Genomic DNA, 22,839 nt, shown 5'->3' with positions numbered 1-22,839 from the left:
AAAATAGCGTATCTTAACACTTCTATTGCACTGAGAGGAGACATCGATAAAAACCGCCGTTACCCAGATAAGCTCCAAAGTTGGCAATGATTGGCCATAATTTGACTAATACACCTTTAACTACTTACTAAATAATGCATTTATGGAAAATATTAATTACTGATAACAAGATTGTAACCGTGCATTTAATAGCTGAAAACGCACAAATATTAAATGATTTGTGAATGCTAAAAGATTTACTATGTTTTACTATAGTCTCACATGGTAGAAATACTGTGTTTTATGCTCATTTCTTTCAAATTATACTCGGTATCCTTTATCTGAACCATTGTTTTCGACAATTATTCATCCTTTTTGGAATATTAAAACGAAATTTGTGATTGTGGTAAATCTTATCTGGGAGTAAAAGTGCATTTTTAGGTAGGATGGATGTTTGAAAACCATCCTGTAAAGTTTCAATGCAATGCATCGAATTGTTGCTGAGATAAATTATATGTGCTAACAAGCAAAAATTTAACTGAAATGTATAAGCTTACGGCTGAACTATGAGTTTCGTTTCAATATCAGATACTGACTCGAACCCTTAACCAAGGTTTGACGTCAACGCCAATGGTGTGTAGTATCGCCCTCATTTTCTTTAAGCCAGTCGAGCTGAAAAGTTATTCAAACACAAATAAATAGTATTCAATCATTAATATCCATTGTCTAAAACAAAATTATAAGAAAATAGGCATGAATTTTAGAACATTATTCACAAGTTCATTTTTGCTACTAAAAATTTGTATCGCGATACGCGATGGAAATATTGCGATGCAATTTTCGTCTCAACACATATTCATCCCTTATTTGGGATGTGTAAAATGTAACTCTCTCATTCAATGTTCATTAGGCATTAGCAATTAGTAATTAGCCTGACCTTGACCTTGACCTTGACCACTGGGCCTGTCAATGTAGTTTTCATTGCATTACTTACAAATGTATGTCAGAAAATCATCAATAAAATAAAATCATGTCAATCAGAATATATAAATTATGAATATTTTCGTTATGGTTGGAAGCAATAACAATAAATTGTATTTTGAATTGTAATTGAAACAGGATGAACAGAATTGTCACATAAATGTGACAAAATCCCTCCAAAAGCTCCGACACTGCAAGATCATAAACTAAGTAAACACTTTGTATTAGATACAATGAAGATGTAATATACATATGCCATTTTGGTATTTCAAACTACAAGCGGATTATGAAGGGGTGCACCTAGCGCGCCCACCTCTTAATTAGTCCTGGTTTACTGTTGTTGTTTATTTCAATATGGGAGAAAAAAGTAACAAAATACGACAAAAACGCACCATTTCCTACCACATATTGTTAACATTTTCTTGAAGGAGTAACCTCAAACCCCCTTGCAAATAGTTTACGTCATATATTTACGGTTCTGAGGTAGGAGCGTATGTCAAAAGGTTGCGTTTCTGTGTAACGCCCACTCTTATGTCATTTTCTGGATCTCCCCCTGTAAATGGGCCAAAAAGTCAAGTTGTTTCAACTTTGGGCTTAATTGGTTATGGGGTATATGTCTGGGATCCATAAAGAACTTGAAGCATTTATATTTAAAACATCTTGACTTTCTTATTGCACATGGTTTATGCTCATTATCCTTTTAAAACAGCTTTAAAGCTGCACTCTCACAGATTTACCGTTTTTACTTTTGTAGTGCTGGAATGAGCAAATTTTTGAGTAAATATCTGCAAACCAGTGATAAAAGACTGCTGACAAAAGATCAGATCGCAGATTTTCATACTTTCGAAACTTAATGTTTAATGGCTAAAAGCATTACTAACGGTTTAAGAAAGGGCTACTCAGCCTATATGAGTCAGACGCCTGTCGTAGTGCTACTTAGCCTATATGAGTCAGACGCCTGTCGTAGTGCTACTTAGCCAATATGGGCAGACGCCTGTCGTAGTGCTACTTAGCCTATATGGGCAGACGCCTGTCGTAGTGCTACTTAGCCTATATGAGTCAGACGTCTGTCGTAGTGCTACTTAGCCTATATGAGTCAGACGCCTGTCGTAGTGCTACTAAGCCTATATGAGTCAGACGCCTGTCGTAGTGCTACTTAGCCTATATGAGTCAGACGCCTGTCGTAGTGCTACTTAGCCTATTTGAGTCAGACGCCTGTCGTAGTGCTACTTAGCCTATATGAGTCAGACGCCAGTCATAGTGCTATATAGCCTATATGAGTCAGACGCCTGTCGTAGTGCTACTTAGCCTATATGAGTCAGACGCCTGTCGTAGTGCTACTTAGCCTATATGAGTCAGACGCCTGTCGTAGTGCTACTTAGCCTATATGAGTCAGACGCCTGTCGTAGTGCTACTAAGCCTATATGAGTCAGACGCCTGTCGTAGTGCTACTTAGCCTATATGAGTCAGACGCCTGTCGTAGTGCAACTTAGCCTATATGAGTCAGACGCCTGTCGTAGTGCTACTTAGCCTAAATGAATCAGACGCCTGTCGTAGTGCTACTTAGCCTATATGAGTCAGACGTCTGTCGTAGTGCTACTAAGCCTATATGAGTCAGACGCCTGTCGTAGTGCTACATAGCCTATATGAGTCAGACGCCTGTCGTAGTGCTACTTAGCCTATATGAGTCAGACGCCTGTCGTAGTGCTACTTAGCCTATATGAGTCAGACGCCTGTCGTAGTGCTTCTTAGCCTATATGAGTCAGACGCCTGTGGTAGTGCTCCTTAGCCTATATGAGTCAGACGCCTGTCGTAGTTCTACTTAGACGCCTGTCGTAGTTCTACTTAGACGCCTGTCGTAGTGCTACTAAGCCTATATGAGTCAGACACCTGTTGTAGTGCTACTTAGCCTATATGAGTCAGACGCCTGTTTAGTGCTTCTAAGCCTATATGAGTCAGATGCCTGTTGTAGTGCTACTAGGCCTATATGAGTCAGACGCCTGTCATAGTGCTACTAAGCCTATATGAGTCAGACGCCTGTCGTAGTGCTACTAAGCCTATAGGAGTCAGACGCCTGTCGTAGTGCTACTCAGACGCCTGTCGTAGTGCTCCTTAGCCTATATGAGTCAGACGCCTGTCGTAGTGCTACTTAGCCTATATGAGTCAGACGCCTGTCGTAGTGCTACTAAGCCTATATGAGTCAGACGCCTGTCGTAGTGCTTCTTAGCCTATATGGGTCAGACGCCTGTCGTAGTGCTTCTTAGCCTATATGAGTCAGACGCCTGTCATAGTGCTACATAGCCTATATGAGTCATTAGCCTGTCGTAGTGCTACACAACCTATATGGGGCAGACGCCTGTCGTAGTGCTACTTAGCCGATATGGGCAGACGCCTGTCGTAGTGCTACTTAGCCTATATGAGTCAGACGCCTGTCGTAGTGCTACTTAGCCTATATGGCTCAGACGCCTGTCATAGTGCTACTTAGCCTATATTGGTCAGACGCCTGTCGTAGTGCTACTTAGCCTATATGGGTCAGACGCCTGTCGTAGTGCTACTTAGCCTATTTGAGTCAGACGCCTGTCGTAGTGCTACTTAGCCTATATCAGTCAGACGCCTGTTGTACATAGTGCTACTTAGTCTATGTGAGTCAGACACCTGTCGAAGTGCTACTAAGCCTATGTGAGTCAGACGCCTGTCGTAGTGCTACTTAGCCTATATGAGTCAGACGCCTGTTGTACATAGTGCTACTTAGTCTATGTGAGTCAGACGCCTGTCGAAGTGCTACTAAGCCTATGTGAGTCAGACGCCTCTTGTAGTGCTACTTAGACTATGTGAGTCAGACGCCTGTTGTAGTGCTACTTAGCCTATATGGCTCAGACGCCTGTCGTAGTGCTACTCAGCCTATGTGAGTCAGACGCCTGTTGTAGTGCCACTTAGCCTCTATGAGTCAGACGCCTGTCGTAGTGCTACTTAGACTTTATGAGTCAGACGCCTGTTGTAGTGCTACTTAGCCTATATATGAGTCAGACGCCTGCCGGAGTGCTACTTAGCCTATATGAGTCAGACGCCTGTCGTAGTGCTACTTAGACTATATGAGTCAGACGACTGTCGTAGTGCTACTTAGCCTATGTGAGTCAGACGACTGTCGTAGTGCTACTTAGCCTATGTGAGTCAGACGCCTGTTGTAGTGCTACTTAGCCTATATATGAGTCAGACGCCTGTCGTAGTGCTACTTAGCCTATATGAGTCAGACGCCTGTCGTAGTGCTACTTAGCCTATATGAGTCAGACGCCTGTCGTAGTGCTACTTAGCCTATATGAGTCAGACGCCTGTCGTAGTGCTACTTAGCCAAAATGAATCAGACGCCATTCGTAGTGCTACTTAGCCTATATGAGTCAGACGCATGTCGTAGTGCTACTAAGCCTATATGAGTCAGACGCCTGTCGTAGTGCTACATAGCCTATATGAGTCAGACGCCTGTCGTAGTGCTACTTAGCCTATATGAGTCAGACGCCTGTCTTAGTGCTACTTAGCCTATATGAGTCAGACGCCTGTCGTAGTGCTTCTTAGCCTATATGAGTCAGACGCCTGTGGTAGTGCTCCTTAGCCTATATGAGTCAGACGCCTGTCGTAGTTCTACTTAGACGCCTGTCGTAGTGCTACTAAGCCTATATGAGTCAGACACCTGTTGTAGTGCTACTTAGCCTATATGAGTCAGACGCCTGTTGTAGTGCTACTTAGCCTATATGAGTCAGACGCCTGTCATAGTGCTACTAAGCCTATATGAGTCAGACGCCTGTTGTAGTGCTACTAAGCCTATAGGAGTCAGACGCCTGTCGTAGTGCTACTCAGACGCCTGTCGTAGTGCTACTTAGCCTATATGAGTCAGACGCCTGTCGTAGTGCTATTTAGCCTATATGAGTCAGAAGCCTGTCGTAGTGCTACTAAGCCTATATGAGTCAGACGCCTGTCGTAGTGCTTCTTAGCCTATATGAGTCAGACGCCTGTCAAAGTGCTACATAGCCTATATGAGTCAGAAGCCTGTCGTAGTGCTACACAACCTATATGGGGCAGACGCCTGTCGTAGTGCTACTTAGCCGATATGGGCAGACGCCTGTCGTAGTGCTACTTAGCCTATATGAGTCAGACGCCTGTCGTAGTGCTACTTAGCCTATATGGCTCAGACGCCTATCATAGTGCTACTTAGCCTATATTGGTCAGACGCCTGTCGTAGTGCTACTTAGCCTATATGGGTCAGACGCCTGTCGTAGTGCTACTTAGCCTATATGAGTCAGACGCCTGTCGTAGTGCTACTTAGCCTATATCAGTCAGACGCCTGTTGTACATAGTGCTACTTAGTCTATGTGAGTCAGACGCCTGTCGAAGTGCTACTAAGCCTATGTGAGTCAGACGCCTGTCGTAGTGCTACTTAGCCTATATGAGTCAGACGCCTGTTGTACATAGTGCTACTTAGTCTATGTGAGTCAGACGCCTGTCGAAGTGCTACTAAGCCTATGTGAGTCAGACGCCTCTTGTAGTGCTACTTAGACTATGTGAGTCAGACGCCTGTTGTAGTGCTACTTAGCCTATATGGGTCAGACGCCTGTCGTAGTGCTACTCAGCCTATGTGAGTCAGACGCCTGTTGTAGTGCCATTTAGCCTCTATGAGTCAGACGCCTGACGTAGTGCTACTTAGCCTTTATGAGTCAGACGCCTGTTGTAGTGCTACTTAGCCTATATATGAGTCAGACGCCTGCCGTAGTGCTATTTAGCCTATATGAGTCAGACGCCTGTCGTAGTGCTACTTAGACTATATGAGTCAGACGCCTGTCGTAGTGCTACTTAGCCTATGTGAGTCAGACGCCTGTTGTAGTGCCACTTAGCCTCTATGAGTCAGACGCCTGTCGTAGTGCTACTTAGCCTATATGAGTCAGACGCCTGTCGTAGTGCTACTTAGCCTATATATGAGTCAGACGCCTGCCGTAGTGCTACTTAGCCTATATGAGTCAGACGCCTGTCGTAGTGCTACTTAGACAATATGGGTCAGACGCCTGTCGTAGTGCTACTTAGCCTATGTGAGTCAGACGCCTGTTGTAGTGCCACTTAGCCTTTATGAGTCAGACGCCTGTCGTAGTGCTACTTAGCCTTTATGAGTCAGACGCCTGTTGTAGTGCTACTTAGCCTATATATGAGTCAGACGCCTGCCGTAGTGCTACTTAGCCTATATGAGTCAGACGCCTGTCGTAGTGCTACTTAGACTATATGAGTCAGATGCTTGTTGTAGTGCTACTTAGCCTATATGAGTCAGACGCCTGTCATAGTGCTACTAAGCCTATATGAGTCAGACGCCTGTTGTAGTGCTACTAAGCCTATAGGAGTCAGACGCCTGTCGTAGTGCTACTCAGACGCCTGTCGTAGTGCTCCTTAGCCTATATGAGTCAGACGCCTGTCGTAGTGCTACTTAGCCTATATGAGTCAGACGCCTGTCGTAGTGCTACTTAGCCTATATATGAGTCAGACGCCTGCCGTAGTGCTACTTAGCCTATATGAGTCATACGCCTGTCGTAGTGCTACTTAGACAATATGGGTCAGACGCCTGTCGTAGTGCTACTTAGACAATATGGGTCAGACGCCTGTCGTAGTGCTACTTAGCCTATGTGAGTCAGACGCCTGTTGTAGTGCCATTTAGCCTTTATGAGTCAGACGCCTGTCGTAGTGCTACTTAGCCTTTATGAGACAGACGCCTGTTGTAGTGCTACTTAGCCTATATATGAGTCAGACGCCTGCCGTAGTGCTACTTAGCCTATATGAGTCAGACGCCTGTCGTAGTGCTTCTTAGCCTATATGAGTCAGATGCTTGTTGTAGTGCTACTTAGCCTATATGAGTCAGACGCCTGTCATAGTGCTACTTAGCCTTTATGAGTCAGACGCCTGTTGTAGTGCTACTAAGCCTATAGGAGTCAGACGCCTGTCGTAGTGCTACTCAGACGCCTGTCGTAGTGCTCCTTAGCCTATATGAGTCAGACGCCTGTCGTAGTGCTACTAAGCCTATATGAGTCAGACGCCTGTCGTAGTGCTTCTTAGCCTATATGGGTCAGACGCCTGTCGTAGTGCTTCTTAGCCTATATGAGTCAGACGCCTGTCATAGTGCTACATAGCCTATATGAGTCAGAAGCCTGTTTTAGTGCTACACAGCCTATATGAGGCAGACGCCTGTCGTAGTGCTACTTAGCCGATATGGGCAGACGCCTGTCGTAGTGCTACTTAGCCTATATGAGTCAGACGCCTGTTGTAGTGCTACTTAGCCTATATGGCTCAGACGCCTGTCATAGTGCTACTTAGCCTATATTGGTCAGACGCCTGTCGTAGTGCTACTTAGCCTATATGGGTCAGACGCCTGTCGTAGTGCTACTTAGCCTATTTGAGTCAGACGCCTGTCGTAGTGCTACTTAGCCTATATCAGTCAGACGCCTGTTGTACATAGTGCTACTTAGTCTATGTGAGTCAGACGCCTGTCGAAGTGCTACTAAGCCTATGTGAGTCAGACGCCTGTCGTAGTGCTACTTAGCCTATATGAGTCAGACGCCTGTTGTACATAGTGCTACTAAGTCTATGTGAGTCAGACGCCTGTCGAAGTGCTCCTAAGCCTATGTGAGTCAGACGCCTGTTGTAGTGCTACTTAGACTAAGTGAGTCAGACGCCTGTTGTAGTGCTACTTAGCCTATATGGGTCAGACGCCTGTCGTAGTGCTACTTAGCCTATGTGAGTCAGACGCCTGCTGTATTGCCACTTAGCCTCTATGAGTCAGACGCCTGTCGTAGTGCTACTTAGCCTTTATGAGTCAGACGCCTGTTGTAGTGCTACTTAGCCTATATATGAGTCAGACGCCTGCCGTAGTGCTACTTAGCCTTTAAGAGTCAGACGCCTGTCGTAGTGCTACTTAGCCTATATGAGTCAGACGCCTGTCGTAGTGCTACTCTATGAGTCAGACGCCTGTCGTAGTGCTACTAAGCCTATATGAGTCAGACGCCTGTCGTAGTACTTGTTAGCCTATATGGGTCAGACGCCTGTCGTAGTGCTTCTTAGCCTATATGAGTCAGACGCCTATCATAGTGCTGCATAGCCTATATGAGTCAGACGCCTGTCGTAGTGCTACTTAGCCTATATGAGTCAGACGCCTGTCGTAGTGCTACTTAGCCTATATGAGTCAGACGCCTGTCGTAGTGCTACTTAGCCAATATGGGCAGACGCCTGTCGTAGTGCTACTTAGCCTATATGGGTCAGACGCCTGTCGTAGTGCTACTTAGCCTATATGGGTCAGACGCCTGTCATAGTGCTACTTAGCCTATATGAGTCAGACGCCTGTCATAGTTCTACTAAGCCTATATGAGTCAGACGCCTGTTGTAGTGCTACTTAGCCTATAGGAGTCAGACGCCTGTTGTAGTGCTACTCAGACGCCTGTCGTAGTGCTACTTAGCCTATATGAGTCAGACGTCTGTCGTAGTGCTACTAAGCCTATATGAGTCAGACGCCTGTCGTAGTGCTACTAAGCCTATATGAGTCAGATGCCTGTCGTAGTGCTTCTTAGCCTGTATGCGTCAGACACCTGTCGTAGTGCTTCTTAGCCTATATGAGTCAGACGCCTGTCATAGTGCTACATAGCCTATATGAGTCAAATGCCTGTCGTAGTGCTGTAACTTAGCCTATATGGGGCAGATGCCTGTCGTAGTGCTACTTAGCCGATAAGGGCAGACGCCTGTCGTAGTGCTTCTTAGCCTATATGAGTCAGACGCCTGTCATAGTGCTACTTAGCCTATATGGGTCAGACGCCTGTCATAGTGCTACTTAGCCTATATTGGTCAGACGCCAGTCGTAGTGCAACTTAGCCTATATGGGTCAGACGCCTGTCGTAGTGCTACTTAGCCTATATGAGTCAGACGCCTGTCGTAGTGCTACTTAGCCTATATGAGTCAGACGCCTGTTGTACATAGTGCTACTTAAACTTTATGAGTCAGACGCCTGTTGAAGAGCTACTAAGCCTATATGAGTCAGACGCCTGTCGTAGTGCTACTTAGCTTATATGAGTTAGGCGACTGTCGTAGTGCTACTTAGCCTATATGAGTCAGACGCCTGTCGTAGTGCTACTTAGCCTATATGAGTCAGACGCCTGTCGTAGTGCTACTTAGCCTATATGAGTCAGACGCCTGTCATAGTGCTACTTAGCCTATATGAGTCAGACGCCTGTCATAGTGCTACTTAGCCTATATGGGTCAGACGCCTGTCGTAGTGCTACTTAGCCTATATGAGTCAGACGCCTGTGGTAGTGCTTCTTAGCCTATATGAGTCAGACGCCTGTGGTAGTGCTTCTTAGCCTATATGATTCAGACGCCTGTCGTAGTGCTTCTTAGCCTATATGAGTCAGACGCCTGTCGTAGTTCTACTTAGACGCCTGTCGTAGTGCTACTAAGCATATATGAGTCAGACACCTGTTGTAGTGCTACTTAGCCTATATGAGTCAGACGCCTGTTGTAGTGCTACTAAGCCTATTTGGGTCAGACGCCTGTTGTAGTGCTTCTTAGCCTATATGAGTCAGACGCCTGTGGTAGTGCTTCGTGGCCTATATGAGTCAGACGCCTGTGGTAGTGCTTCTTAGCCTATATGAGTCAGACGCCTGTCGTAGTGCTACTTAGCCTATATGAGTCAGACGCCTGTCGTAGTTCTACTTAGACGCCTGTCGTAGTGCTACTAAGCCTATATGAGTCAGACACCTGTTGTAGTGCTACTAAGACTATATGAGTCAGACGCCTGTCGTAGTGCTACTTAGCCTATATGAGTCAGACGCCTGTCGTAGTGCTACTAAGCCTATATGAGTCAGACGCCTGTCGTAGTGCTACTAAGCCTATATGAGTCAGACGCCTGTCATAGTGCTACTAAGCCTATATAAGTCAGACGCCTGTCGTAGTGCTACTTAGCCTATATGAGTCAGACACCTGTTGTAGTGCTACTTAGCCTATATAAGTCAGACGCCTGTTGTAGTGCTTCTTAGCCTATATGAGTCAGATGCTTGTTGTAGTGCTACTTAGCCTATATATTGGTCAGACGCCTGCCGTAGTGCTACTTAGCCTGTATGAGTCAGACGCCTATCGTAGTGCTACTTAGACTATATGAGTCAGACGCCTGTCGTAGTGCTACTTAGCCTATGTGAGTCAGACGCCTGTTGTAGTGCCACTTAGCCTCTATGAGTCAGACGCCTGTCGTAGTGCTACTTAGCCTATATGAGTCAGACGCCTGTTGTAGTGCTACTTAGCCTATATATGAGTCAGACGCCTGCCGTAGTGCTACTTAGCTTATATGAGTCAGACGCCTGTCGTAGTGCTACTTAGACTATATGGGTCAGACGCCTGTCGTAGTGCTACTTAGCCTATGTGAGTCAGACGCCTGTTGTAGTGCCACTTGGCCTCTATGAGTCAGACGCCTGTCGTAGTGCTACTTAGCCTTTATGAGTCAGACGCCTGTTGTAGTGCTACTTAGCCTATATATGAGTCAGACGCCTGCCGTAGTGCTACTTAGCCTATATGAGTCAGACGCCAGTCGTAGTGCTACTTAGACTATATGAGTCAGACGCCTGTCGTAGTGCTTCTTAGCCTATATGAGTCAGATGCTTGTTGTAGTGCTACTTTGCCTATATGAGTCAGACGCCTGTCATAGTGCTACTAAGCCTATATGAGTCAGACGCCTGTTGTAGTGCTACTAAGCCTATAGGACTCAGACGCCTGTCGTAGTGCTACTCAGACGCCTGTCGTAGTGCTCCTTAGCCTATATGAGTCAGACGCCTGTCGTAGTGCTACTAAGCCTATATGAGTCAGACGCCTGTCGTAGTGCTTCTTAGCCTATATGGGTCAGACGCCTGTCGTAGTGCTTCTTAGCCTATATGAGTCAGACGCCTGTCATAGTGCTACATAGCCTATATGAGTCAGACGCCTGTCGTAGTGCTACACAGCCTATATGAGGCAGACGCCTGTCGTAGTGCTACTTAGCCGATATGGGCAGACGCCTGTCGTAGTGCTACTTAGCCTATATGAGTCAGACGCCTGTTGTAGTGCTACTTAGCCTATATGGCTCAGACGCCTGTCATAATGCTACTTAGCCTATATTGGTCAGACGCCTGTCGTAGTGCTACTTAGCCTATATGGGTCAGACGCCTGTCGTAGTGCTACTTAGCCTATTTGAGTCAGACGCCTGTCGTAGTGCTACTTAGCCTATATCAGTCAGACGCCTGTTGTACATAGTGCTACTTAGTCTATGTGAGTCAGACGCCTGTCGAAGTGCTACTAAGCCTATGTGAGTCAGACGCCTGTCGTAGTGCTACTTAGCCTATATGAGTCAGACGCCTGTTGTACATAGTGCTACTAAGTCTATGTGAGTCAGACGCCTGTCGAAGTGCTACTAAGCCTATGTGAGTCAGACGCCTGTTGTAGTGCTACTTAGACTATGTGAGTCAGACGCCTGTTGTAGTGCTACTTAGCCTATATGGGTCAGACGCCTGTCGTAGTGCTACTTAGACTATGTTAGTCAGACGCCTGCTGTATTGCCACTTAGCCTATATGAGTCAGACGCCTGTCGTAGTGCTACTTAGCCTTTATGAGTCAGACGCCTGTTGTAGTGCTACATAGCCTATATATGAGTCAGACGCCTGTCGTAGTGCTACTTAGACTATATGAGTCAGACGCCTGTCGTAGTGCTACTTAGCCTATATGAGTCAGACGCCTGTAGTAGTGCTACTAAGCCTATATGAGTCAGACGCCTGTCGTAGTACTTGTTAGCCTATATGGGTCAGACGCCTGTCGTAGTGCTTCTTAGCCTATATGAGTCAGACGCCTGTTGAAGAGCTACTTAGCCTATATGAGTCAGACGCCTGTCGTAGTGCTACTTAGCTTATATGAGTTAGGCGCCTGTCGTAGTGCTACTTAGCCTATATGAGCTAGACGCCTGTCGTAGTGCTACTTAGCCTATATGAGTCAGACGCCTGTCGTAGTGCTATTTAGTCTATATGAGTCAGACGCCTGTCGTAGTGCTACTAAGCCTATATGAGTCAGACGCCTGTCGAAGTGCTTCTTAGCCTATATGGGTCAGACGCCTGTCGTAGTTCTTCTTAGCCTATATGAGTCAGACGCCTGTCATAGTGCTACATAGCCTATATGAGTCAGAAGCCTGTCGTAGTGCTACTTAGCCTATATGGGGCAGACGCCTGTCGTAGTGCTATTTAGCCGATATGGGCAGACGCCTGTCGTAGTGCTACTTAGCCTATATGAGTCAGACGCCTGTCGTAGTGCTACTTAGCCTATATGGCTCAGACGGCTGTCATAGTGCTACTTAGCCTATATTGGTCAGACGCCTGTCGTATTGCTACTTAGCCTATATGGGTCAGACGCCTGTCGTAGTGCTACTTAGCCTATATGAGTCAGACGCCTGTCGTAGTGCTACTTAGCCTATATGAGTCAGACGCCTGTTGTACATAGTGCTACTTAGTCTATATGAGTCAGACGCCTGTCGAAGTGCTACTAAGCCTATGTGAGTCAGACGCCTGTCGTAGTGCTACTTAGCCTATATGAGTCAGACGCCTGTTGTACATAGTGCTACTTAGTCTATGTGAGTCAGACGCCTGTCGAAGTTCTACTAAGCCTATGTGAGTCAGACGCCTGTTGTAATGCTACTTAAACTATGTGAGTCAGACGCCTGTTGTAGTGCTACTTAGCCTATATGGGTCAGACGCCTGTCGTAGTGCTACTTAGCCTATGTGAGTCAGACGCCTGTTGTAGTGCCACTTAGTCTCTATGAGTCAGAGGCCTGTCGTAGTGCTACTTAGCCGTTATGAGTCAGACGCCTGTTGTAGTGCTACTTAGCCTATATATGAGTCAGACGCCTGCCGTAGTGCTACTTAGCCTATATGAGTCAGACGCCTGTCGTAGTGCTACTTAGCCTATATGAGTCAGACGCCTGTCGTAGTGCTACTTAGCCTATATGAGTCAGACGCCTGTCGTAGTGCTACTAAGCCTATATGAGTCAGACGCCTGTCGTAGTGCTTCTTAGCCTATATGGGTCAGACGCCTGTCGTAGTGCTTCTTAGCCTATATGAGTCAGACGCCTGTCATAGTGCTGCATAGCCTATATGAGTCAGACACCTGTCGTAGTGCTACTTAGCCTATATGGGTCAGACGAATGTAGTAGTGCTACTTAGCCAATATGAGCAGACGCCTGTCGTAGTGCTACTTAGCCTATATGAGTCAGACGCCTGTCGTAGTGCTACTTAGCCTATATGAGTCAGACGCTTGTCATAGTGCTACTTAGCCTTTATGAGTCAGACGCCTGTCATAGTTCTACTAAGCCTATATGAGTCAGACGCCTGTTGTAGTGCTACTAAGCCTATAGGAGTCAGACGCCTGTTGTAGTGCTACTCAGACGCCTGTCGTAGTGCTTCTTAGCCTATATGAGTCAGACGTCTGTCGTAGTGCTACTTAGCCTATATGAGTCAGACGCCTGTCGTAATGCTACTAAGCCTATGTGAGTCAGATGCCTGTCGTAGTGCTTCTTAGCCTATATGGGTCAGACACCTGTCGTAGTGCTTCTTAGCCTATATGAGTCAGACGCCTGTCATAGTGCTACATAGCCTATATGAGTCAGACGCCTGTCGTAGTGCTGTAACTTAGTCTATATGGGGTAGATGCCTGTCGTAGTGCTACTTAGCTGATAAGGGCAGACGCCTGTCGTAGTGCTACTTAGCCTATATGAGTCAGACGCCTGTCATAGTGCTACTTAGCCTATATGGGTCAGACGCCTGTCATAGTGCTACTTAGCCTATATGGGTCAGACGCCTGTCGTAGTGCAACTTAGCCTATATGGGTCAGACGCCTGTTGTACATAGTGCTACTTAGACTTGCTGAGTCAGACGCCTGTTGAAGTGCTACTAATCCTATATGAGTCAGACGCCTGTCGTAGTGCTGTAACTTAGCTTATATGAGTCAGACGCCTGTTGTAGTGCTACTTAGTCTATGTGAGTCAGACGCCTGTCGAAGTGCTACTAAGCCTATGTGAGTCAGACGCCTGTTGTAGTGCTACTTATACTGTGTGAGTCAGACGCCTGTTGTAGTGCTACTTAGCCTATATGGGTCAGACGCCTGTCATAGTGCTACTTAGCCTATATTAGTCAGACGCCTGTCATAGTGCTACTAAGCCTATATGAGTCAGACGCCTGTTGTAGTGCTACTAAGCCTATAGGAGTCAGACGCCTGTCGTAGTGCTACTCAGATGCCTGTCGTAGTGCTACTTAGCCTATATGAGTCAGACGCCTGTCGTAGTGCTACTAAGCCTATATTAGTCTGACGCCTGTCGTAGTGCTTCTTAGCCTATATGGGTCAGACACCTGTCGTAGTGCTACATAGCCTATATAAGTCAGACGCCTGTCGTAGTGCTGTAACTTAGCCTATATGGGGCAGATGCCTGTCGTAGTGCTTCTTAGCCAATAAGGGCAGACGCCTGTCGTAGTGCTACTTAGCCTATATGAGTCAGACGCCTGTCATAGTGCTACTTAGCCTATATGGGTCAGACGCCTGTCATAGTGCTACTTAGCCAATATTGGTCAGACACCTGTCGTAGGGCAACTTAGCCAATATGGGTCAGACGCCTGTCGTAGTGCTACTTAGCCTATATGAGTCAGACGCCTGTCGTAGTGCTACTAAGCCTATATGAGTCAGACGCCTGTCGTAGTGCTACTTAGCCGTTATGAGTCAGACGCCTGTAAAAGTGCTACTAAGCCTATATGAGTCAGACGCCTGTCGTAGTGCTACTTAGATTATATGAGTCAGGCGACTGTTGTAGTGCTACTAAGTCTATGTGAGTCAGACGCCTGTCGAAGTGCTACTAAGCCTATGTGAATCAGATGCCTGTTGTAGTGCTACTTAGACTATGTGAGTCAGACGCCTGTTGAAGTGCTACTTAGCCTATATGGGTCAGACGCCTGTCGTAGTGCTACTAAGCCTATATGAGTCAGACGCCTGTCGTAGTGCTACTAAGCCTATATGAGTCAGACGCCTGTCGTAGTACTTGTTAGCCTATATGGGTCAGACGCCTGTCGTAGTGCTTCTTAGCCTATATGAGTCAGACGCCTGTTGAAGAGCTACTAAGCCTATATGAGTCAGACGCCTGTCGTAGTGCTACTTAGCTTATATGAGTTAGGCGCCTGTCGTAGTGCTACTTAGCCTATATGAGCTAGACGCCTGTCGTAGTGCTACTTAGCCTATATGAGTCAGACGCCTGTCGTAGTGCTACTTAGCCTATATGAGTCAGACGCCTGTCATAGTGCTACATAGCCTATATGAGTCAGACGCCTGTCATAGTGCTACTTAGCCTATATGAGTCAGACGCCTGTCGTAGTGCTACTTAGCCTATATGAGTCAGACGCCTGTGGTAGTGCTTCTTAGCCTATATGAGTCAGACGCCTGTGGTAGTGCTTCTTAGCCTATATGAGTCAGACGCCTGTCGTAGTGCTACTTAGCCTATATGAGTCAGACGCCTGTCGTAGTTCTACTTAGACGCCTGTCGTAGTGCTACTAAGCCTATATGAGTCAGACACCTGTTGTAGTGCTACTAAGCCTATATGAGTCAGACGCCTGTTGTAGTGCTTCTAAGCCTATATTAGTCAGATGCCTGTTGTAGTGCTACTTAGCCTATATGAGTCAGACGCCTGTTGTAGTGCTACTAAGCCTATTTGAGTCAGACGCCTGTTGTAGTGCTTCTTAGCCTATATGAGTCAGACGCCTGTGGTAGTGCTTCTTAGCCTATATGAGTCAGACGCCTGTGGTAGTGCTTCTTAGCCTATATGAGTCAGACGCCTGTCGTAGTGCTACTTAGCCTATATGAGTCAGACGCCTGTCGTAGTTCTACTTAGACGCCTGTCGTAGTGCTACTAAGCCTATATGGGTCAGAGGCCTGTCGTAGTGCTACTAAGCCTATATGAGTCAGACGCCTGTCGTAGTGCTACTTAGCCTATATTAGTCAGACGCCTGTTGTACATAGTGCTACTTAGTCTATGTGAGTCAGACGCCTGTCGAAGTGCTACTAAGCCTATGTGAGTCAGACGCCTGTCGTAGTGCTACTTAGCCTATATGAGTCAGACGCCTGTTGTACATAGTGCTACTTAGTCTATGTGAGTCAGACGCCTGTCGAAGTGCTACTAAGCCTATGTGAGTCAGAAGCCTGTTGTAGTGCTACTTCGACTATGTGAGTCAGACGCCTGTTGTAGTGCTACTTAGCCTATATGGGTCAGACGCCTGTCGTAGTGCTACTTAGCCTATGTGAGTCAGACGCCTGTTGTAGTGCCACTTAGTGTCTATGAGTCAGACGCCTGTCGTAGTGCTACTTAGCCTTTATGAGTCAGACGCCTGTTGTAGTGCTACTTAGCCTATATATGAGTCAGACGCCTGCCGTAGTGCTACTTAGCCTATATGAGTCAGACGCCTGTCGTAGTGCTACTTAGCCTATATGAGTCAGACGCCTGTCGTAGTGCTACTTAGCCTATATGAGTCAGACGCCTGTCGTAGTGCTTCTAAGCCTATATGAGTCAGACGCCTGTCGTAGTGCTTCTTAGCCTATATGGGTCAGACGCCTGTCGTAGTGCTTCTTAGCCTATATGAGTCAGACGCCTGTCATAGTGCTGCATAGCCTATATGAGTCAGACGCCTGTCGTAGTGCTACTTAGCCTATATGGGTCAGACGCCTGTAGTAGTGCTACTTAGCCAATATGGGCAGACGCCAGTCGTAGTGCTACTTAGCCTATATGAGTCAGACGCCTGTCATAGTGCTACTAAGCCTATATGAGTCAGACGCCTGTCGTAGAGCTACTTAGCCTATATTAGTCAGACGCCTGTCGTAGTGCTACTAAGCCTATATGAGTCAGACGCCTGTCGAAGTGCTTCTTAGCCTATATGGGTCAGACGCCTGTCGTAGTGCTTCTTAGCCTATATGAGTCAGACGCCTGTCATAGTGCTACATAGCCTATATGAGTCAGAAGCCTGTCGTAGTGCTACTTAGCCTATATGGGGCAGACGCCTGTCGTAGTGCTACTTAGCCTATATGGGCAGACGCCTGTCGTAGTGCTACTTAGCCTATATGAGTCAGACGACTGTCGTAGTGCTACTTAGCCTATATGGCTCAGACGCCTGTCATAGTGCTACTTAGCATATATTGGTCAGACGCCTGTCGTATTGCTACTTAGCCTATATGGGTCAGACGCCTGTCGTAGTGCTACTTAGCCTATATGAGTCAGACGCCTGTCGTAGTGCTACTTAGCCTATATTAGTCAGACGCCTGTTGTACATAGTGCTACTTAGTCTATGTGAGTCAGACGCCTGTGGAAGTGCTACTAAGCCTATGTGAGTCAGACGCCTGTCGTAGTGCTACTTAGCCTATATGAGTCAGACGCCTGTTGTACATAGTGCTACTTAGTCTATGTGAGTCAGACGCCTGTCGAAGTGCTACTAAGCCTATGTGAGTCAGAAGCCTGTTGTAGTGCTACTTAGACTATGTGAGTCAGACGCCTGTTGTAGTGCTACTTAGCCTATATGGGTCAGACGCCTGTCGTAGTGCTACTTAGCCTATGTGAGTCAGACGCCTGTTGTAGTGCCACTTAGTGTCTATGAGTCAGACGCCTGTCGTAGTGCTACTTAGCCTTTATGAGTCAGACACCTGTTGTAGTGCTACTTAGCCTATATATGAGTCAGACGCCTGCCGTAGTGCTACTTAGCCTATATGAGTCAGACGCCTGTCGTAGTGCTACTTAGCCTATATGAGTCAGACGCCTGTCGTAGTGCTACTTAGCCTATATGAGTCAGACGCCTGTCGTAGTGCTTCTAAGCCTATATGAGTCAGACGCCTGTCGTAGTGCTTCTTAGCCTATATGGGTCAGACGCCTGTCGTAGTGCTACTTAGCCTATATGAGTCAGACGCCTGTCATAGTGCTGCATAGCCTATATGAGTCAGACGCCTGTCGTAGTGCTACTTAGCCTATATGGGTCAGACGCCTGTAGTAGTGCTACTTAGCCAATATGGGCAGACGCCAGTCGTAGTGCTACTTAGCCTATATGAGTCAGACGCCTGTCATAGTGCTACTAAGCCTATATGAGTCAGACGCCTGTCATAGTTCTACTAAGCCTATATGAGTCAGACGCCTGTTGTAGTGCTACTAAGCCTATAGGAGTCAGACGCCTGTTGTAGTGCTACTCAGACGCCTGTCGTAGTGCTTCTTAGCCTATATGAGTCAGACGTCTGTCGTAGTGCTACTTAGCCTATATGAGTCAGACGCCTGTCGTAATGCTACTAAGCCTATGTGAGTCAGATGCCTGTCGTAGTGCTTCTTAGCCTATATGGGTCAGACACCTGTCGTAGTGCTTCATAGCCTATATGAGTCAGACGCCTGTCATAGTGCTATATAGCCTATATGAGTCAGACGCCTGTCGTAGTGCTGTAACTTAGCCTATATGGGGCAGATGCCTGTCGTAGTGCTACTTAGCTGATAAGGGCAGAGGCCTGTCGTAGTGCTACTTAGCCTATATGAGTCAGAAGCCTGTCATAGTGCTACTTAGCCTATATGGGTCAGACGCCTGTCATAGTGCTACTTAGCCTATATTGGTCAGACGCCTGTCGTAGTGCAACTTAGCCTATATGGGTCAGACGCCTGTCGTAGTGCTACTTAGCCTATATGAGTCAGACGCCTGTCGTAGTGCTACTTAGCCTATATGAGTCAGACGCCTGTTGTACATAGTGCTACTTAGACTTGATGAGTCAGACGCCTGTTGAAGTGCTACTAAGCCTATATGAGTCAGACGCCTGTCGTAGTGCTACTTAGCCTATATGAGTCAGACGCCTGTCGTAGTGCTACTTAGCCGTTATGAGTCAGACGCCTGTTGAAGTGCTACTTAGCCTATATGAGTCAGACGCCTGTCGTAGTGCTACTTAGCTTATATGAGTCAGGCGCCTGTTGTAGTGCTACTTAGTCTATGTGAGTCAGACGCCTGTCGAAGTGCTACTAAGCCTATGTGAGTCAGACGCCTGTTGTAGTGCTACTTAGACTGTGTGAGTCAGACGCCTGTTGTAGTGCTACTTAGCCTATATGGGTCAGACGCCTGTCATAGTGCTACTTAGCCTATATGAGTCAGACGCCGGTCATAGTGCTACTAAGCCTATATGAGTCAGACGCCTGTTGTAGTGCTACTAAGCCTATAGGAGTCAGACGCCTGTCGTAGTGCTACTCAGACGCCTGTCGTAGTGCTACTTAGCCTATATGAGTCAGACGCCTGTCGTAGTGCTACTAAGCCTATATTAGTCTGACGCCTGTCGTAGTGCTTCTTAGCATATATGGGTCAGACACCTGTCGTAGTGCTTCTTAGCCTATATGAGTCAGACGCCTGTCATAGTGCTACATAGCCTATATAAGTCAGACGCCTGTCGTAGTGCTGTAACTTAGCCTATATGGGGCAGATGCCTGTCGTAGTGCTACTTAGCCTATATGAGTCAGACGCCTGTCATAGTGCTACTTAGCCTATATGGGTCAGACGCCTGTCATAGTGCTACTTAGCCTATATTGGTCAGACGCCTGTCGTAGGGCAACTTAGCCAATATGGGTCAGACGCCTGTCGTAGTGCTACTTATCCTATATGAGTCAGACGCCTGTCGTAGTGCTACTTAGCCTATATGAGTCAGACGCCTGTCGTAGTGCTACTTAGCCGTTATGAGTCAGACGCCTGTTGAAGTGCTACTTAGCCTATATGAGTCAGACGCCTGTCGTAGTGCTACTTAGCTTATATGAGTCAGGCGCCTGTTGTAGTGCTACTAAGTCTATATGAGTCAGACGCCTGTCGAAGTGCTACTAAGCCTATGTGAGTCAGACGCTTGTTGTAGTGCTACTTAGACTATGTGAGTCAGACGCCTGTTGAAGTGCTACTTAGCCTATATGGGTCAGACGCCTGTCGTAGTGCTACTTAGCCTATGTGAGTCAGACGCCTGTGGTAGTGCCACTTAGCCTCTATGAGTCAGACGCCTGTCGTAGTGCTACTAAGCCTATATGAGTCAGACGCCTGTCGTAGTGCTACTTAGCCTATATGAGTCAGACGCCTGTCGTAGTGCTACTTAGCCGTTATGAGTCAGACGCCTGTTGAAGTGCTACTAAGCCTATATGAGTCAGACGCCTGTCGTAGTGCTACTTAGCTTATATGAGTCAGGCGCCTGTTGTAGTGCTACTTAGTCTATGTGAGTCAGACGCCTGTCGAAGTGCTACTAAGCCTATGTGAGTCAGACGCCTGTTGTAGTGCTACTTAGACTGTGTGAGTCAGACGCCTGTTGTAGTGCTACTTAGCCTATATGGGTCAGACGCCTGTCATAGTGCTACTTAGCCTATATGAGTCAGACGCCGGTCATAGTGCCACTAAGCCTATATGAGTCAGACGCCTGTTGTAGTGCTACTAAGCCTATAGGAGTCAGACGCCTGTCGTAGTGCTACTCAGACGCCTGTCGTAGTGCTACTTAGCCTATATGAGTCAGACGCCTGTCGTAGTGCTACTAAGCCTATATTAGTCTGACGCCTGTCGTAGTGCTTCTTAGCCTATATGGGTCAGACACCTGTCGTAGTGCTTCTTAGCCTATATGAGTCAGACGCCTGTCATAGTGCTACATAGCCTATATAAGTCAGACGCCTGTCGTAGTGCTGTAACTTAGCCTATATGGGGCAGACACCTGTCGTAGTGCTTCTTAGCCTATATGAGTCAGACGTCTGTCGTAGTGCTACTTAGCCTATATGAGTCAGACGCCTGTCATAGTGCTACTTAGCATATATGGGTCAGACGCCTGTCGTAGTGCTACTTAGCCTATATTGGTCAGACGCCTGTCGTAGGGCAACTTAGCCTATATGGGTCAGACGCCTGTCGTAGTGCTACATAGCCTATATTAGTCAGACGCCTGTCGTAGTGCTACTTAGCCTATATGAGTCAGACGCCTGTCGTAGTGCTACTTAGCCGTTATGAGTCAGACGCCTGTTGAAGTGCTACTAAGCCTATATGAGTCAGACGCCTGTCGTAGTGCTACTTAGCTTATATGAGTCAGGCGCCTGTTGTAGTGCTACTTAGTCTATGTGAGTCAGACGCCTGTCCAAGTGCTACTAAGCCTATGTGAGTCAGACGCCTGTTCAAGTGCTACTTAGACTATGTGAGTCAGACGCCTGTTGTAGTGCTAGTTAGCCTATATGGGTCAGACGCCTGTCGTAGTGCTACTTAGCCTATGTGAGTCAGACGCCTGTTGTAGTGCCATTTAGCCTCTATGAGTCAGACGCCTGTCGTAGTGCTACTTAGCCTATATGAGTCAGACGCCTGTTGTAGTGCTACTTAGCCTATATATGAGTCAGACGCCTGCCGTAGTGCTACTTAGCCTATATGAGTCAGACGCCTGTCGTAGTGCTACTAAGCCTATATGAGTCAGACGCCTGTCGTAGTGCTTCTTAGTCTATATGGGTCAGACACCTGTCGTATTGCTTCTTAGCCTATATGAGTCAGACGCCTGTCGTAGTGCTGTAACTTAGCCTATATGGGGCAGATGCCTGTCGTAGTGCTTCTTAGCCGATAAGGGCAGACGCCTGTCGTAGTGCTACTTAGCCTATATGAGTCAGACGCCTGTCATAGTGCTACTTAGCCTATATGGGTCAGACGCCTGTCATAGTGCTACTTAGCCTATATTGGTCAGACGCCTGTCGTAGGGCAACTTAGCCTATATGGGTCAGACGCCTGTCGTAGTGCTTCTTAGCCTATATGAGTCAGACGCCTGTCGTAGTGCTACTTAGCCTATCTGAGTCAGAAGCCTGTCGTAGTGCTACTTAGCCGTTATGTGTCAGACGCCTGTTGAAGTGCTACTAAGCCTATATGAGTCAGACGCCTGTCGTAGTGCTACTTAGCTTATATGAGTCAGGCGCCTATTGTAGTGCTACTTAGTCTATGTGAGTCAGACGCCTGTCGAAGTGCTACTAAGCCTATGTGAGTCAGACGCCAGTTGTAGTGCTACTTAGACTATGTGAGTCAGACGCCTGTTGTAGTGCTACTTAGCCTATATGGGTCAGACGCATGTCGTAGTGCTACTTAGCCTATGTGAGTCAGACGCCTGTTGTAGTGCTACTTAGCCTCTATGAGTCAGACGCCTGTCGTAGTGCTACTTAGCCTTTATGAGTCAGACGCATGTTGTAGTGCTACTTAGCCTATATATGAGTCAGACGCCTGCCGTAGTGCTACTTAGCCTATATGAGTCAGACGCCTGTCGTAGTGCTACTAAGCCTATATGAGTCAGACGCCTGTCGTAGTGCTTCTTAGCCTATATGGGTCAGACACCTGTCGTAGTGCTTCTTAGCCTATATGAGTCAGACGCCTGTCATAGTGCTACATAGACTATATGAGTCAGACGCCTGTCGTAGTGCTTCTTAGCCTATATGAATCAGACGCCTGTCATAGTGCTACATAGCCTATATGAGTCAGACGCCTGTCGAAGTGCTACTTAGCCTATATGGGGCAGACGCCTGTAGTAGTGCTACTTAGCCGATATGGGCAGACGCCTGTCGTAGTGCTACTTAGCCTATATGAGTCAGACGCCTGTCGTAGTGCTACTTAGTCTATATGGGTCAGACGCCTGTCATAGTGCTACTTAGCCTATATGAGTCAGACGCCTGTCATAGTGCTACTAAGCCTATATGAGTCAGACGCCTGTTGTAGTGCTACTAAGCCTAAAGGAGTCAGACGCCTGTCGTAGTGCTACTCAGACGCCTGTCGTAGTGCTACTTAGCCTATATGAGTCAG

General features: G+C 47.0%; 1 protein-coding gene across 1 annotated transcript in view; it reads right to left on the bottom strand.

The window, feature by feature from the left end:
• The window catches only part of LOC128233965 (uncharacterized), a 34,037-nt gene that overhangs the window by 9,571 nt on the left and 1,627 nt on the right, over positions 1 to 22,839 (bottom strand). The window contains 1 exon segment of the mRNA XM_052947867.1: positions 537 to 651. The gene's annotated coding sequence lies outside the window, so the exon portion shown is untranslated.

Source organism: Mya arenaria, chromosome 5 (genome assembly GCF_026914265.1).
Source record: "Mya arenaria isolate MELC-2E11 chromosome 5, ASM2691426v1".
Taxonomy (NCBI): domain Eukaryota; kingdom Metazoa; phylum Mollusca; class Bivalvia; order Myida; family Myidae; genus Mya; species Mya arenaria.
The sequence above is the reverse complement of the archived record's forward strand: the minus strand, read 5'-3'. Positions and strand labels throughout refer to the sequence as shown.